The sequence below is a fragment of the Schistocerca cancellata genome, chromosome 1, assembly GCF_023864275.1.
Source record: "Schistocerca cancellata isolate TAMUIC-IGC-003103 chromosome 1, iqSchCanc2.1, whole genome shotgun sequence".
NCBI classification, from domain to species: Eukaryota; Metazoa; Arthropoda; class Insecta; order Orthoptera; family Acrididae; genus Schistocerca; species Schistocerca cancellata.
This window is the reverse complement of record NC_064626.1, coordinates 1,032,698,540-1,032,716,032: the sequence shown is the minus strand read 5'-3', so window position 1 is coordinate 1,032,716,032 and position 17,493 is coordinate 1,032,698,540. Positions and strand designations below refer to the sequence as shown.

The window sequence follows — 17,493 nt, the reverse complement described above, 5'->3', positions numbered from 1 at the left end:
CCATTTTTCGCGTTCAGATTCTGCTAATTCCCGTCGTCCGGCCGTAATCATGTCGGACACATTTTAACATGAATCACCTTGAGTACAGGTGGCAGCTCCGCCAGTGGATTCCCTTTTATACATTGGGTATGTGAAACTACCGTCAGCTGTATACGTTCATACCGCTCTCCCATGACTTTGGTCACGTCAATGTAGTGGTATTTAAGTCTACACTGAAAGCCAGAACGTTGTGACCACCGATCTACTATCGACATAAACCCGTCCATGCGATAGTAGCGTCAAATAACGAGGAATAACTGCTACACACACACACACACACACACACACACACACACACACACACACACACACACACACACGTCGTGCATGTAGTGTCAGCAGTGTTCGATTTGTAGAAGGTAGAAGGGTTTTGTGAGCGCACGACAGCAAGGTCTTCAGCGCCCGTTCAGTACCATAGTGAGACGGGTGTCAAAAAAACTCAGAACATTTACATCAAACGGAACATAAAACACGGGGAACAATCATTGAAAAATATGTGCTCACCCACACCGAAGCGTGGGATGAAGCAGGGCGTCAGCAGGAAAACATGGACAACACAGGAAGAAAAAGGTAGAGGGAGCTAAAACAATGGAGCAGATGGAAGTGGCTGGCTGACCGCAAAGAAAAAAGGGAGGAGTCAGCCACTCTGCAATACACTAAAACCGCCAGCCTAAAAGTTTAGGCCAGAGTCCAGACACATCACAAAACTTAAAAACCCTAGACACACAAGTCTCATCGTTAGCTAAAACACAGGGCCGATCCCCATCAACTTGTGCTTCTGCCCTTGCATCACGGTATAAAACGCAGTCTGTTAAAATGTGCCGGACAGAGATGTGCACACCACAAGCATCACAAAACGGAGGATCCTCCCGCCGTAATAAATAGCTATGTGTCAGAGGACAGTGCCCGATCCGAAGACGTGTGAGGGCCACCTCTTCCCGCCTGAGCAGCCGGCAGGAGGAACGCCACGGCCGAGTGGTTGACTTTACCGACCGCAGTTTATTGGCCGTCACGCTTTTACCAGTGGGGGGGGGGGGGGGGGGAGGGAGGGATGTCTTAGGGGGTTAGTATAATTATACATGTTACTAGCTTGGACCGTGGCGTTACCAATGGTTAAACAGTTATTTATAAATAGATGTTAAAGCCGAAACTATTCACGCGTAAGCACTATCAGAAAAGCCTTCCCTTGTTATATCTTTAAAAGTACGTTATAGGTAAAGCTTATTTACAAAATCATCTACATACAGGTATACGAGGGGAATTCAAAAAGTAAAGGGACATTTGTGAAAAGCTGTACTTATTCTGATGATAGAAAACTGAAACATGCGTTATTTTTCTACGTAACCTCCCTGGACTTCAATGCAGTTTTCCCGACGTTTTACGAGTTTTTTTATTTCATCAGAAAATACGTTTATCGGTTGCACCGCACCGCAGCAATAACGTCTTCATCACTTTCAAATCATCTTCCATGTAGTGCTTCCGTTAAGGGTCCAAACATGTGAAAATCGCTTGGAGCTAGGTCTGGACTGTATGGTGGATGGTCGAGCACCTCGAATCTCAACTCCTTTATTGCGTCGTCTGTCCGTTTGGCTGAATGTGGGCGAGCGTTATCTTGCTGTAGGATGACACCTCTTCACAGTTTTCCACGACGTTTGGATCTGATCGCAGGTTTCAGTTTCGTACACAACACATCACATCCACCATACAATACAGACCTGGCTCTAAAGCCTCGTTTACGCTGGGGCGACGTCTTGTCGTTTTGTTCTAAGCGTTTTGAAATGCTTACCTACTACATAACACTTTTTCAAAATTAATAAGCAAACATATTAATAGTATTAATAGTAAGACTGTATTAAAAACTTTCAGTGTTCGGCTCCACAAATTTAAATTATATGTAAAGTTTTACTCCAGTGCGTGGAAATAAACATCCCAGGTTGGGATGCATAAACTAAAACCAGAGGACGGGATGGTCTGATGAAGAGGGGGGAGATCCCCCCCCCCATCCCCCCCTCCCTGCAAATCGCACACTGAGTGTCAGTGAGCGTCCTGTCCGTGTGTACAATGAGGAAGGCACGCGATGTATCTGAGTTTAGCTAAGGAAAGATTGTGATGGCCCGGAGGCTCGGCCTGAGCATTTTAGAAGCTGCACAACTTGTCGGGTGTTCGAAGAGTGCTGTGGTGAGTGTCTTCAAAATAGGGTGAACCAAGCTGCAACGACGTCCAGACGTCGTGGGGTTGGGCGGCCGCTCCCCATTACAGATGAGGGTAAAGCGGCACAGGCGGGGAACAGTGGCGCAAATAACATCACTCTTTAATGCTGGGCAGAGTAAAATTGCGTCTGAACACTCAGCGCACCGAACACTGCTAACGATGGGCCTCCGCAACCGAGGACCCATGCATTTGCCAATGTGAACACCACATCTACAACTACGGCTGAAATGGACACGTCGCCGTCGGCTCTGGACGTTCGCACAGTGGCAGAGCGTCGCATGGTCTGATGAACCCCAATACCTTCATCATGTCGATTGGGGGGGGGGGGGGGCGAATACGTCTTGTTCAAGAGGCACGGCTTCTTGCAGGACAGACAAGCTGGCAGGTGCTTCATTATGTTTTGTGGAACATACACGTGGGCATCCACGTGTCCAATGGAGCTCACGCAGAGCTCTATGACGGCCAAGGCGTATTTATATAGGTTGCTCACCACGTACGGCCCTTCACGACGATCATGTTTCCGGATGGCAGTGAGATTTTTCAACAAGATAATGCCCGATGTCACAAGGCCAGGAGTGTGACGGAGTGATTCGAGGAACACAGTGGCGAGTTCCAATTGACGAGCTGGCCTCCCACCCCACCAGATCTGAACTCGATCCAACACTTCTCGGATGTTATTGAAGGTGGAATCAGAGTTCATCGCCCTCCACCCCCCCCCCCCTCCTTCCCCGTAATTTACGAGAATTAGATGATTTGTGTGTGCACATGTCGTGCCAACTCCGTCTAGCAACCTACCAAGGCGTCATTGCTTCCATGTCACGATGCGTCGCCAATGTTATCCGTGCCAAAGATGGACATACCGGCTGTTAGGTAGGCTATCAAAATGTTCCTGCCGATCCGTGTACAAGCGCCCACTTTCATTCACACATACCTGAAAACCAAGTTCAGAACGCCTATATTCCTGGACTACTTACTCGTAATGTGTTGCGTTCCTTAAATGGCAGCCACACTTTTATTTAGCGTTAGTCCGCAGAAAGTATTTACCCTGTATTTTATGAAGGGTGTATACGTGGACAAAGAAAAAAAATTTCCGGATTTTTCCCGGACGTCCCAGTTAAAAATACATTTTTCCCAGGGTAAAAATATACTTCTCCCGTATTAATTGACAGTATACTTATCCTTCCCAGCGCTTCAGAAAACGAAAACCAGCATTTAAAAAATAAATAGAAATAAAAATAAAAATAAAAAAGTTTTGGAAAAATCTTTGATGTGCAGCAACACGTCCGCTCTATATTTCGGTGTTACTAAGTATAAATTCGAATTCCACAAAACATAGGCTACCTCGTTAGTTTGCGAAGCGTTGAAACAGGGATTGCGATGACCTCTTGTAAGCAATTCATAGATCATGTCACGTGATCTCGCCAGCCGATGACGGCAGATACTCAGAACACAAGACACGTGATGTAGCCAGCCAATAGGAAACATCACTGTTAAGTAGCGCGAACGTACGAGATAATGGTTTAAATTAATGTACGAAGAGTAGCTATAAGAAAAGCTACGCTTTCACATATAGTATTAGTCTCGAAGATTAATAAGCTGCAAGAGAAGCTCATGTAATATTGGCCTTTTTTGCGTGTGTTACGCTTTAAGATAACATCACAAAAATGTGCCGGTAAAATTTTAAAATAATGATATAAATATCTGGTCGTCTGGGCTCGAAGTTCTTCTAAGTGGCTGGCCCCCAAAGTGTTAAGTTTCAAAAGAGAGTCAAGCGCTCTGTGATTTAAGAAATACATCGCGCATTCCCATACGCAACATAATTCATTTTGCGTAAAAGGAAATTTACTTTGAAAATAACGCTTTTCAAATCACCATTCGTAATAGTTTCTTGAGACCTGTTAGGTTCATTTCAGCAGTTGCCAGAGAGCGCCAGAAAACAGGCGTTAATGCGCGTGCGCAGCTACGATGACGTAGGAAGCCTGTATGTTTGTACGTACAAAGCATAAAAGAGAGCTTACATAAAGTCATAAAACAAACAGGGCATCAGAGCATACTCTAAGAGCATCGGAATTTCGTAAACCACACTAAAATGCATAATTCGGCTTGAAGTACATATTCGTATTCGTATGTCCAAATTCATAATGAAGTAGGTCTCAACTTGATATTAAGCTTTTTAGTGTTTTCGGGATGTAAATTTTCTTTGGGTACCTGTACCGTACCATCTCACGTTTCGTTCTTTATTATGCCGGCAATGACTCAACTGCACATGCGCATGATCCCGCTGGCAACTGCTCAAATGGACATCAGTAAACAGCTGTGATGTCACGCTCATCGGAAGTAGTTTGCTGTTACGAAGTATTGCGTTAGTTTTCATCTTAAGGTCTAAGATACATTTTGCCGTTGGCAGACGCTTGTGTGCGTGCGCACGGTGTTTTGTTGTTTAAATTGTGCATTTCCTTTGTAGCTAAAGTTTTATTTTGCTTTTTCTCTCTCGTTTATGTTTTATTGCTGCAGTATTACTCTGCAGCAGGGGGCTACAGTAATATTCTTTGTTAGAATATCAGTTCTTATCAGCCAAAATTACAAAAATTCAAACGAAAACGAAAACAATAAATTCCCGGATTTCCGAAAAAATCCCGGATTTTCCCCGATTTTATCCCGGATGAAAAATTCCCGGGTTTTTCCCGGAGTTTGCGGTTGTCCCGGGTCGTATACACCCTTTTATGGTACATTTATCACGAATTTATTAGCGTTTTCCTGATACTGTAAAGTGCCATTTCATTCAGATTGAAATCACACTAACATTAGCTCCTCATTTCCATGGAAAAATTATCTTTCAAAAAGCAGATGGAAATTATAGACTGTTGACTCTGCAGAACGATAGTTATTTGAATCCCTCGCAAAGTGAAGTTCTTTGCTTCCATCACTTACACATGTTTTCTATTTGCCAAAAAATAGTTACTGCAGATTAAATATAGGAAAGAAATGTTCCAGTAATGAATTTACTAGGTGCGGTGTTCCTCTAGAAGCTGTAGTAAATTTTTAATCACCTGACAGTTACTTCTACACCTTTTATCCTCCCCATTGACGTGACTATATTACGGTCTTAACAGGGTAAAGAACTCCGATAGAAAAAGATTAGTTCTGATTTTCTTCCAAAGCTCAGAAATAGAACTAAAAGCAACTACGGTAACCTAGTGAGGTGGCGCAGTGATTACCACACTTGACTGGCATTCGGGGGGATGAATGTCCAAATCTGCTTCCGGCCATCCAGACTTACCTTCTCCGTGATTACCCTAAATCGGTCCGGGCAAATGCTGGGATGGTTCCACTGAAAGGGCACAATCGATTTCCTTCCCTATCCTTGACACAGTGTGAGCTTGTACTCAATCACTAATGACTTTGATGTCGACGGGATATTAAGACCCTAGTCCGCCCCCAGTAGCTTAGTGGTCAGGGCGACAATGTCAGTCGTAATTGCCCGGGTTCGATTCCCGGCTGGGTCGGAGATTTTCTCCGTTCAGGGATTGGGTGCTGTGTTGTCCTAATCATCATAAATCGATAGACTTGCACCCGGCGAACGGTCTACCCGACAGGAGGCCCTAGTCACACGACATTTTTATTAAAACTTCATTAACCATTGTGTTTCGCTCAAGGTATAATCGTAGAATCATTTTTATTTATGTCCGTTTTCAATTCCGGCGCCACCTGCAGTCATATCTGATGAAATTTGATGTTTCTGAAGATGAATTTGTTTTCTTGATATTGCTAGCGTTTTCAATCTTTTTCTCATAACAAATTTTCATTTGAGACATGAGTTTCTCCTGGCGTATACAACTTTCAAATAACTTCCGGGAAGTCAGCCAGGTAATACTTTCAGCGACCGCCGATATTTCGGCGGGAGAACACCTTGAAAATAGCGGTCGCTGAAAGTGTTACCTGGCTGAATTCCCGGAAGTTATTTGAAAATTTTTATTTATCTTCTCAAAGCCTATCATATATCATATGTAATGCAGCGTACTGAATACTATGTCATTTGGTGAAACTGTCACCTTTTACTTATTGGGTACCTTGTTCAGGTAGAGAGCTTCTCTTTTCCTTTTCCTCGTATCTTGCTGCTTCCACCCTCAGATTTGTATAAATTTATGTTTAAAATTGCGATGCCTGCATTGTTCACACATGGTGACTGCGCCGATGCTCAATGAGTAGCAGCCACGACATTTTATTCACTCACAAAAAGAAACAAATGGCGCACAGATGACATCTTTTGTTCTTTGCAACAGCAATGCTACAAGGAAAAAATCACATCACATCGCATCATGATTTCATCTTTATTATTTTATGTGTGTTAGATATTTGGAGCTCAGTTCAGTTTTGTAAAAGCCTGCACGCCCATTAATACCATGTAATACAGTTGCCCTCTTTCCGGTGCCAACAGAAGTTTTTCTCTATCTGCTCTGTCGCATTAACTTTTCCAAAGGCACACGGAAGCATTTAATGGAATGTCTGTACTAAATGAGAAAAAAGGAGAAAAGTCGACTGCCTTTAATTATGGTTCACGAGGCGCATAGTCCCGGGTCAACTGGCACTTGACAGCTGACGTCAGGTAGAGATGCTCGTCGTATTGCGAAATCTCCTGCACTTTTCAGATATGTATTTTCATTGGATGCTGTGGTTGCTGCACACACAATGATGAGCTTTCATTGCCGTTCTGAAATTTCCATCGCGTCCATGTTTCACTGCAACAGCGTAACATTGTTTATCACTTTGGCCTCAACACACACGAAAGACAGTATACCTACGCAAACAAGGGGAAAAAACTCTAAGGTTTCGGGATTGTAGCCGAATCATTTTGACTTCTTTCCACAATATTTCGGCTGGCAACCGTCCAGTCGTCTTCAGGTGAATGTGCGCCACTGGAGACTGCTAGTTTTTTATTGAATTTCGATTCTCCCGCCCCCTCCCCCAGAGGGGGGAGGGGGGCAGGCAGTAGCGTAATATGCCGCCCTGTAGTCTACAGAAGAGTTAAAAACGTAATGAGGAGATAACAAAACAATAAAAACAGGCGATAAAACGGTGACTGTTTAAAACTGTAACATGGCGAAAAGTTTCGGAAGTGAAAATACAAAAGCAAAAGGTCGGTGATGCTGATTAAAATACACAGTAATCAGACAGACACAATTTAAAAACACATTGACAGACTGGTTTCTGTTCGCAAGAGTTAAAAACACACCTAGCGACAGTATGGTGTCTGTTCGCGTCACTTAAAAAGGGGACGCACAACACTGAACACTCACGTGAACACTGCACTGTAGAGTAGACACGAAGTCAGATGGGGTAGGGGGGGACCGATGGAGGGAGAGGACCCAGAAAAGATGGGGGGGGGGGCAGGGCAGACGCGAGGAGGAGTGGGAAAGGCAGTGGAGGGGAAAGCAAAAGGACTACTAGTCGACGGTTTCGGCTTTATAGAAAAAATTGGCTCGGAATCGCATGCGCATTGACGGCCTTCACAGGAGCGTCCTCTATCGAAATCCGCGCCCCCTGCAAGCACTGTTACATCTGTGGCGCCCAGGCCCGTGCGTGAAGCTGAAACTAATTGTCCGCTCTCTGTCGGAACGCGCCGAACGTCAGATGCCGCCAGACGTGTCGTTATGAATAAAATGTTTTCTCTCAGAAGATATTAAATAGATCACCGACTCCCAAGCCTTTTCCGACTGATAGCCACCGTCACGATTTATAAGATCTTCTGCTAGACGTCTTTCCACAGGTTCTTTGACTATTGAATCTCAAAAGGATCTCCACCGGGATTAAGATTTTTGTGACAGATTAATCCATAGAGCTTCCGTCCTGTGGTAATAAAATGCTCAGCAACGGCTGACTTAAAGGCCTGCGGAAGGCGATTGCGGCGCTCGTATTTGAAGTATCTTTCATGTACTGTGTGTATCGTCCGATATATGAAGGGCTTAGTTCAATAGTGCTACAAGTCCAATTTTTGTTCATTCTGGGATACAGAGTCCTAAAGTTAAATGAGCGCTGTAAAATCTGCAGTTGAGATACCAGAAATATTCAAGTATATATACTGGGTGATCAAAAAGTCAGTATAAATTTGAAAACTGAATAAATCACGGAATAATGTAGATAGTGAGGTACAAATTGACACACATGATTGGAATGACATGGGGTTTTATTAGAACCAAAAAAATACAAACGTTCAAAAAATGTCCGACAGATGGCGCTTCATCAGATCGGAATAGCAATAATTAGCATAACAAAGTAAGACAAAGAAAAGATGATGATCTTTACAGGAAATGCTCAATATGTCGACTATCATTCCTCAAAAATAGCTGTAGTCGAGGAATTAATGTTGTGAACAGCACTGTAAAGCGTGTCCGGAGTTATGGTGAGACATTGGCGTCGGATGTTGTCTGTTAGCATCCCTATAGATGTCAGTCGATCACGATACACTTGCGACTTCAGGTAACCCCAAAGCCAATAATCGCACGGACTGAGGTCTGGGGGACTGGGAGGCCAAGCATGACGTAAGTGGCGGCTGAACACACGATCATCACCAAACGACGCGCGCAAGAAATCTTTCACGCGTCTAGCAATACTTCTTTTTCCCCCAATAAAACGCCATGTCATTCCAAGCATGTGTGTCAATTTTTACCTGTCTATCTACATTATTCCGTGGTTTATTAAGTTTTCAAATTTATACTGACTTTTTGATCACCCGGTATATAAGCCCTTCATATGTAAGCTTTGCCTCTCTGGCAAGGAATTTTGTAAATCCCGGCCTGCCACACCCCCAGATCGTTCTTTACCGAACAGAGAAGGGCACTAACCTTTACCGGTAGCCGGAAGATCACTTTAACTTGATGTTTCCTTAGGATCCTGCCTACTTTAGATGTTAGTTTGCCGACGTATGGAAGGGACGCCCTGGACTTGGAGAGCTTCTTATCTTCATGTTACGGGTAGTCAAGTTTCTTAGCGCTGTACTAATCATTGAACGTCTCGTAAATGTTCTAATTCTTTTGTAAGGCTGTCTCCATCAGAAAAAAACGTGAGGCCGTCGCACGAACGTTCCGAGGACGCCGGTAATTTGTGATGGGTGATGGCAGCTCGACGCTTGCAGGTAGACGTCCATATGTGTAGGCTTACGGTAGACAGAATGCCCTATTTAATCGGAAAGAGGTAGGACAGTGAAACTACAACTAGGCGCTAAATGGTTGGACGGTCCACGACTCTTCCGACGCTTGTCTGCTCTGTAAAGTAGGATAGATGGTGATCTGTGGCAACTCTGCCGAAAGAGAACAACGCTGGTGCACGCACAAGTGTTTCTGAGTACACCTTTCATCGTACATTGTTGAACATGGAGCCCCGCAGTAGACCACCCCTACGTGTTCAGATGTTGACCCAACGACATCGTCAATTTAGATTGCAGTGGGCACGGGACCATCGGGATTAGACCGTTTATCAATGGAAACATGTCCGCTCTTCAGATGAATCACATTTTTTGCTGCACTAGGTCAATGGTCGTCTCCACAGAAGCCATCTTCTAGGTGAACAGCGGCTCGAGACGTACAGCATGCCACAGACACAAGCTGGCGGGAGCAGTATTATGCTGTTGGAGACGTCCTCATGAGCTTACATGGGACCTGTGGTAGTAATTGAGGACACACTGACAGCTGCGAATCACCTGCATCCTTTCTTGATGTTGAAAGTTAGACCTCTATGATACAGCTGTGTGCATACACAAATTGAGTCTGGGGTCTTACTATTCGCGTCCAGTAGCGAGCGAACAGTTGAGGGGAATCTGAGGTGGTCGGTTGCAGCGCGCGGAGGAGAGATGCAGCGCGACTTGAGAGGTCGCAGCCTGCCGTGATCGCGCTAGTAGTGCAGGAGGACACTCCGGTATTAACTGAGGGTTTTTGGTAATTTGCCTTTTCGCGTAGTTTTTGGTTGCTTGCACTCTGGAGATTTGTGTGTTCATACGTTGAAAGTAATATTCGTATCTTTGATGTGGCCAGAAACATGTTTATTGAGTATAGACATTGTGGAATAATTAAAAGTCTGTGTAAAGTTTGTCATTGTTCAAATGTATCGCAAATATAACAGATATTATTGGTTTCTTTCATTTTGCTTTACATCGTTTAAGGTTACTTGACCAAACCCCTCCTGATCATTCAGTATCTATGTATAAAAATGTGGCAGTAATTGTTGCAATTAATCTATGCATTCTATTCTGCATGGATGGCAGAATCGCTTTTGAAATATTGTAGCATGCTGCTGATCACGAATTTGCAGCGGCAAGTGGAGGTAACGGGTCTGTTACGTACAGGAGATTTGCAGAACTGTTGTTAGGGGACGTTAGAGAATTTTTTTAAAACTCGCAGTCGAATTGATTTCTTTATGTTGTTGTTGTTGTTGTTGTTGTCTTCAGTCCTGAGACTGGTTTGATGCAGTTCTCCATGCTACTCTATCCTGTGCAAGCTTCTTAATCTCCCAGTACCTACTGCAACCTACATCCTTCTGAATCTGCTTAGTGTATTCAGCTCTTGGTCTCCCTCTACGATTTTTACCCTCCACGCTGCCCTCCAATACTACAATGGTGATCCCTTGATGCCTCAGAACATGTCCTACCAACCGATCCCTTCTTCTTGTCAAGGTGTGCCACAAATTTCTCTTCTCCCTAATTCTATTCAATACCTCCTCATTAGTTATGTGATCTACCCATCTAATCTTCAGCATTCTTCTGTAGCACCACATTTCGAAAGCTTCTATTCACTTCTTGTCTAAACTATTTATCGTCCATGTTTCAATTCCGTACATGCCTACACCCCATACAAATACTTTCAGAAACGACTTCTTTACACTTAAATCAATGCTCCATGTAAACAAATTTCTCTTCTTCAGAAACGCTTTCCTTGCTATTGCCAGTCTACATTTTATATCCTCTCTACCTCGACCATCATCAGTTATTTTGCTCTCGAAATAGCAAAACTTCTTTACTACTTTAAGTGTCTCATTTCCTAATTTAATTTCCTCAGCATCACCCGACTTAATTCGACTACATTCCATTATCCTCGTTTTGCTTTTGTTGATGGTTTATCTTATACCCTCCTTTCAACACACTATCCATTCCATTCAACTGCTCTTCCAAGTCTTTTGCTGTCTCTGACAGAATTACAATGTCATCGGCGAACCTCAAAGTTTTTATTTCTTCTCCGTGGATTTTAATACCTACTCCGAATGTTTCTTTTTTTCCTTCAATACTTGCTCAATATGCAGATTGAATAACATCGGGGAGAGACTACAACCCCGTCTCACTCCCTTCCCAACCACTGCTTCCCTTTCATGTCCCTCGACTCTTATAACTGCCATCTGGTTTCTGTACGAATTGTAAATAGCCTTTCGCTCCCTGTATTTTACCCTTGCCACCTTCAGAATTTGAAAGAGCGTATTCCAGTCAACATTGTCAAAAGCTTTCTCTAAGTCGACAAATGCTAGAAATGTAGGTTTGCCTTTCCTTAATCTATTTTCTAAGATAAGTCGTAAGGTCACTATTGCCTCACATGTTCCAACATTTCTATGGAATCCAAACTGATCTTCCCCGAGGTCGGCTCCTACTAGTTTTTCCATTCGTCTGTAAAGAATCCGCGTATTTTGCAGCCGTGACTTATTAAACTGATAGTTCGGTAATTTTCACATTTGTCAACACCTGCTTTCTTTGGGATTGGAATGATTATATTCTTCTTGAAGTCTGAGCGTATTTCGCCTGTGTCATACATCTTGCTCACCAGATGGTACAGTTTCGTCAGGACTGGCTCTCCCAAGGCTGTCAGTAGTTCAAATGGAATGTTGTCTACTCCCGGGGCCTTGTTTTGACTCAGGTCTTTCAGTGCTCTGTCAAACTCTTCACGCAGTATTATCTCTCCCATTTCATCTTCATCTACATCCATTTCCATAATATTGTCCTCACGTACACCGCCCTTGTATAGACCCTCTATATACTCCTTCCACCTTTCTGCTTTCCCTTCTTTGCTTAGAACTGGGTTTCCATCTGTGCTTTTGATATTCATACAAGTGGTTCTCTTTTCTCTGAAGGTCTCTTTAATTTTCCTGTAGGCAGTATCTATCTTACCCCTAGTGAGATAAGCCTCTACATCCATACATTTGTCCTCTAGCCATGCCTACTTAGCCATTTTGCACTTCCTGTCGATCTCATTTTTGAGACGTTTGTATTCCTTTTTGCCTGCTTCATTTACTGCATTTTTATATTTTCTCCTTTCATCACTTAAATTCAGTATTTCTTCTGTCACCCAAGGATTTCTACTAGCCCTCGTCGTTTTACCGACTTGATCCTCTGCTGCCTTCACTACTTCATCCCTCTTTTCTTTATAATTCGTGGGAAAAGTAGTTAACCTTCTGTTCGTATTTCTGTTTCTATTTTGCTCTCAATCAGAATTCTTTTATTATCTGAGTGCGTCACACACGTGTTTCCGTACGTCTTACGATAAAATAATCGAGAGTTTCAATGTCTTCCCGACATAATCTTGTGGAATATACGAGTAACAACACGGAGATTCTGACACGCATTTCCAGCTAATAGGATACTGTTAATAAGGAAGCTGTTGAAATTAAATTAGCAAGTAACCTTACAAATAGAGGGGTCAGAAAACAGGGACAGAGTTTATGCTGCCTCACGTGGTGTTTATTAATTTCACTATCGATAACTTCTGACATCATTTTTCATTTGTGATGGCGCAAGAGTTTATAGAATATGTATGTGTGTGTGGGGAGGGGGGGGGGGGCGCTCTGTTTGCAGAAGTTTTACATTCGCTTGCACGGCGCTTACTTATTGCAGTTCTGCCTCGAAAATGGCAGTGTGTTCTTCTGTCGAAATATCGGCAGTTGTTGACGTCACATTTGGCATTTATTGATTTTGAGAAAGCCTTTGATAACGTGAACAGAACACTTTTCTATAAAATATTGGAAACAAAACGTTTTTCTAAACGTTTTATGAACACCATAAAGATTATATGTAAATGCACAAATAGTTATAATTTCAGATGAAATTTTAATAAATCAAGGTGTTAGACAAGTGTGCAGCCTGTCAGCCACTTTATTTAATTTATATATTTACGACCTAGTTACGAAGTGGAATGACGAAATAATCTTGAGCATTAAAATAGGAATAGCGTACCATTAAATACTCTGTTATATGCTAACGACCTAATTTTGCAGGAAACAGAAGATAATTTACGAAGAGCAGTATATAGATTGAGCCAAAATGCAGTATGCTACACCTTATTCTATAACTGCAAAAAAGACAAAGATAATGGCTTTCAAATGAAGGAATCCAGTCAGATTGAAACAATAATAAAACAGAAAATTTTAGAATAAGAGTCCCACTTCAGTTATCTAGAATGTGATATTTGTTTTAATACCGACAAAGACGTTGAGGAGTAGTAGTTTAATAAATATCAAGCTATCGGGGGAACAACTGGAAGAACTTTCGGAAGAAACCAAGAAAAGAGATATAAATGCTATTAAGTTATGACTGTAAGTCAAAAGTTGAAGAAATACAGCCTTCCATGTAATACTTAGTTGCAAAATTACCCAAAATAAAGTTCTTCCAATATGATTGGAAGCATGTGAAGTGTTTCTATAGATATCTTCAATGAATTGGACCAGCTGTTTAACTGAAAACACTTGAGGGATGAGGTTGAAAGAAACTACTGATGAATAAGTTACTTGAATGGTACGTTAAGATGATGTGACCGGGCAAGGTGGCGCAGTGGTTAGCACACTGGCTCCCTTTCGGGAGGACGACGGTTCAAACCCGCGTCTAGCCATTCTGATGCAGGTTTTCCGTGAGTTCCCTAAATCACTTGAGGCAAATGTCGGGATGTTCAAAGGACACGGCCGACTTCCTTCCCCATCCGTCCCAAATTCGATGGTACCGATGACTTCGCTGTTTGGTCCCCTCTCCAAATCAACCAACCAACCTCTGATAGTGTGGTGAAACTTCAGGAAGCTGATCCTATCTGGTATTTGTAGTCACGTTTAGTATTTCTTTCACACGTTCTTCCTATATACAGTGACGGAAAGAAAATCACACCAAGTAGGAGTGGTGCAACTTAAACGAAAGTGGGTGTGCGTGTTGCGACGTACGAAAGACGTCTGTCCAAATTTCAAGCCAGTCGCATAACAGCGGTAGTAGCGCCTCTATAAGAATGCAAATAATGTTTGCTTTAAATACACACACAGTAACGGTCGCGAACGTTATCGATCTTTGAGATTGGACTTGGTAAGTTGATGTTAGTCAATAATGCCTTTATGGCGACCAAGACGCCATTATAAACACCTCGTTGGGATTGAAAGAGATCATGTAAAAGGCTTCGAGAAGCTGGTTGTTCCTTTTGCGATATTGCACAGAGATCTGACAGAAATGTAGCCACTGTACATGACTGCTGGCAACGGTGAGCAAGAAAATGTACGGTTGCGAGAAGACCGGCCTCTGGACGGCCGCGTGGCACTACACAGGGGAAGACCATCGTTTTCGGTGGACGGCTCCGGCGCATCGTACTGCATCCTCAGCAGCAGTATGAGTAGCAGTTGGCACCACAATGACATCACGAACTGTTATAAATCGATTGCTTCAAGGACAGCTCCGAACCATACGCCTTGTAACATGCATTCCAGTGACCACAAGCCAGCCATCTGCGACATCAGTGGTGTAAAGCGAGAGCAGTTTCGTATAACAGCAGGAGCACTCTAGCGGTTATGCCACGCACTTTCACTGCAGATTTGTACATCAATCGGCTGATTCGACCTGTTGTGCTGCCATTCATGTACAGCGTGCGAGGGAGTGTTTTTCAACAGGATAAAGCTCGTCCACAAACTGCTGTTGTAACCCAGAATGCTCTACAGTGTGTCGACATGTTCCTTTGGCCTACTAGATCACGAGCTCAGCCTCCAATCGAGTACATACGGGACGTCATCGGACGAAGACTCCAGCGTCATCGACGAACAGCATTAACCATGACACTTCCTGGCAGCTTAAAACTGTGTGCCGGACAGACATTCGAATTCGGGACCTTTGCCTTTCGCGGTCCAGAGTTCGAGTCTACGTCCGGCACACAGTTTTAATCTGCCAGGAAGTTTCGCATCAGCGCAGGAAGTTTCGCATCAGCGCACACTCCGCTGCAGAGAGAAAATTTTACTCTAGAAGCATTAGCCATCCCTGTATTAGCCAACCAAGTGCAACAGGCGTGGAAATCCATTCCACAAACTGACATTCGGCATCTGTACTACACAATGCATGCACGTTTGCATGATTGCATTCAACATTTTGGCGGTTACGCCGGTTATTAATGTACCAGCATTCCACATTTTCAGTCGCTGTCTTGCGTTTACATTAATTATGAGCTTGTAACGTTAATCACTCAAATATATCATCGTATTTTTTTTATTCAGCTGCACCTACCAGTAGTTTCTTTGCAACCCACAACGCCTTAAGAAACCACGTGACATTTTTACACTCCCTTGCTCGCTACCTACAAACTTAGTCCTGTAGAAAAAATGAATAGAACTTTTCTGTAGGAAATTTAATGTAGTTCCAGTGTGTACTGCTGTACGTTGTCGCTGGTGTCGACGATTTTCCAATTATTGGAGGAAAACGTGTTTAAAGGTCACTTTTGCACATTTTGCTTGACTAATTCGAAAACTACGGCCTCTGACGAAAACTTACCGGGAACAGAATTTAACTACTTCAGATTTCCTACAAAATGGTCCTGCTCATTTTTTATATTGGGCAAATAGTCTCATGTAGCGAGCGTCTGATATTTGAGTGCGTTAAGGTTGCATAACGACCCATAGTAAGGGACAACCGAAACACTTTGTATGTACAGGGTATTCGGATTTCCCATTACAAACTTCTAGGGCGTGTAAAGGGGAGCGAGTACATATTATTTTGAATAGGAACTCATGTCCGAAAACGTACCACTTTCATTTTACGAAGGTTTCAATTCACTTGTTTAACACATCCATTTCTGCTTAAGGAACTGAATTACAATTATTCATTTATCACTTAACCACACTTGTTTGTATTAACACTTAAACATTAGATGTTTACATTATTCCAAAACAAAACAGAACCCATTATACTGTACGTAAAGAACAGTACTGATCCATTACAGCAGCGGCTCGATGAGTCGACCACAGAAGTTGTTACAGACATTGTACCCACGAAGCATGTTCTGGTACACACTCTGCATCTCACCAAGTGTCTCTTAAATTTCTAAAACAGCGGCCAGAACTGGTCCCAGCAGATCTTCCTCTGTCTTTACAGGAGTCTCGAAAATTGATCTTTGCATAAGATTTCACGAGTAGTAGTCCATAGAAGACGTAGTACACGTCATCCTTTCTACCATATTGTATACCAGGACGAGAAGCTTTGAGACTTCTGTCTTTCCCAGAACAGACGTGGATACGTTACACATTTGAATTGAAACTGCGATTTGTTCGCAGTAATCATGGACTCAAAGCATACCGTAAGAGCTCTGATCACTTCATCTTCGCTACTGTGAAACAAAATAAATCTCTTCTGCTGAACAAGTTATCATAGTTCTTAAGGTATGCGCTTTAGAGTCCAAGTTTACTGCGACTTTTTTGCTTCTAGTATCGTGTGTACTTTCATCTGTATGCGTTTCTACCATCAATTATGATACACCCTGCAAAGGCAAAGCTTTTGTCCTTGTTAATTTCTTCCTTTTCCTTCTCTTTAATCCTATATTACTAAACTTCGTCCAGACAGGCCCCGGAAGGCACCGACCGACCACCGTGTCATCCTCAGCCGAAAGGTATCACCGGATGTGCGTATGAAGGGGAAAGTGGTCAGCACACTGCTCTCCTAGCCGTTGTCAGTTTTCGTGACTGGAGCCGCTACTTCTCAACCAAGCAGCTCATCGATTGATCTCACAAGGGCCGAGCGCACCCCAGTTGTAAACAGCCATGGGCAGAGTCATATGGTCACCCATCCAAATGCTAGCCAAGCCCGACAGCACTTAACTTAGGTGATCTGGCGGGAACTGCTGTTACTCTGCGTCAAGGCCGTTGGCGCCTAGATTACTGAACCCACATAAATTTTACGATATCAATAGTGCATAAAAAGGACATAATGTACTTACATAAAACATACCATTGGAGATCTAATAATTGCAATTAACTAATGCGTACCCT

At 43.0% G+C, this 17,493-nt stretch overlaps 1 protein-coding gene across 2 annotated transcripts in view; it reads left to right on the top strand.

The window, feature by feature from the left end:
• LOC126089609 (uncharacterized) overlaps positions 1-17,493 on the top strand; it is a 446,663-nt gene that overhangs the window by 314,115 nt on the left and 115,055 nt on the right. The window lies entirely within an intron of this gene.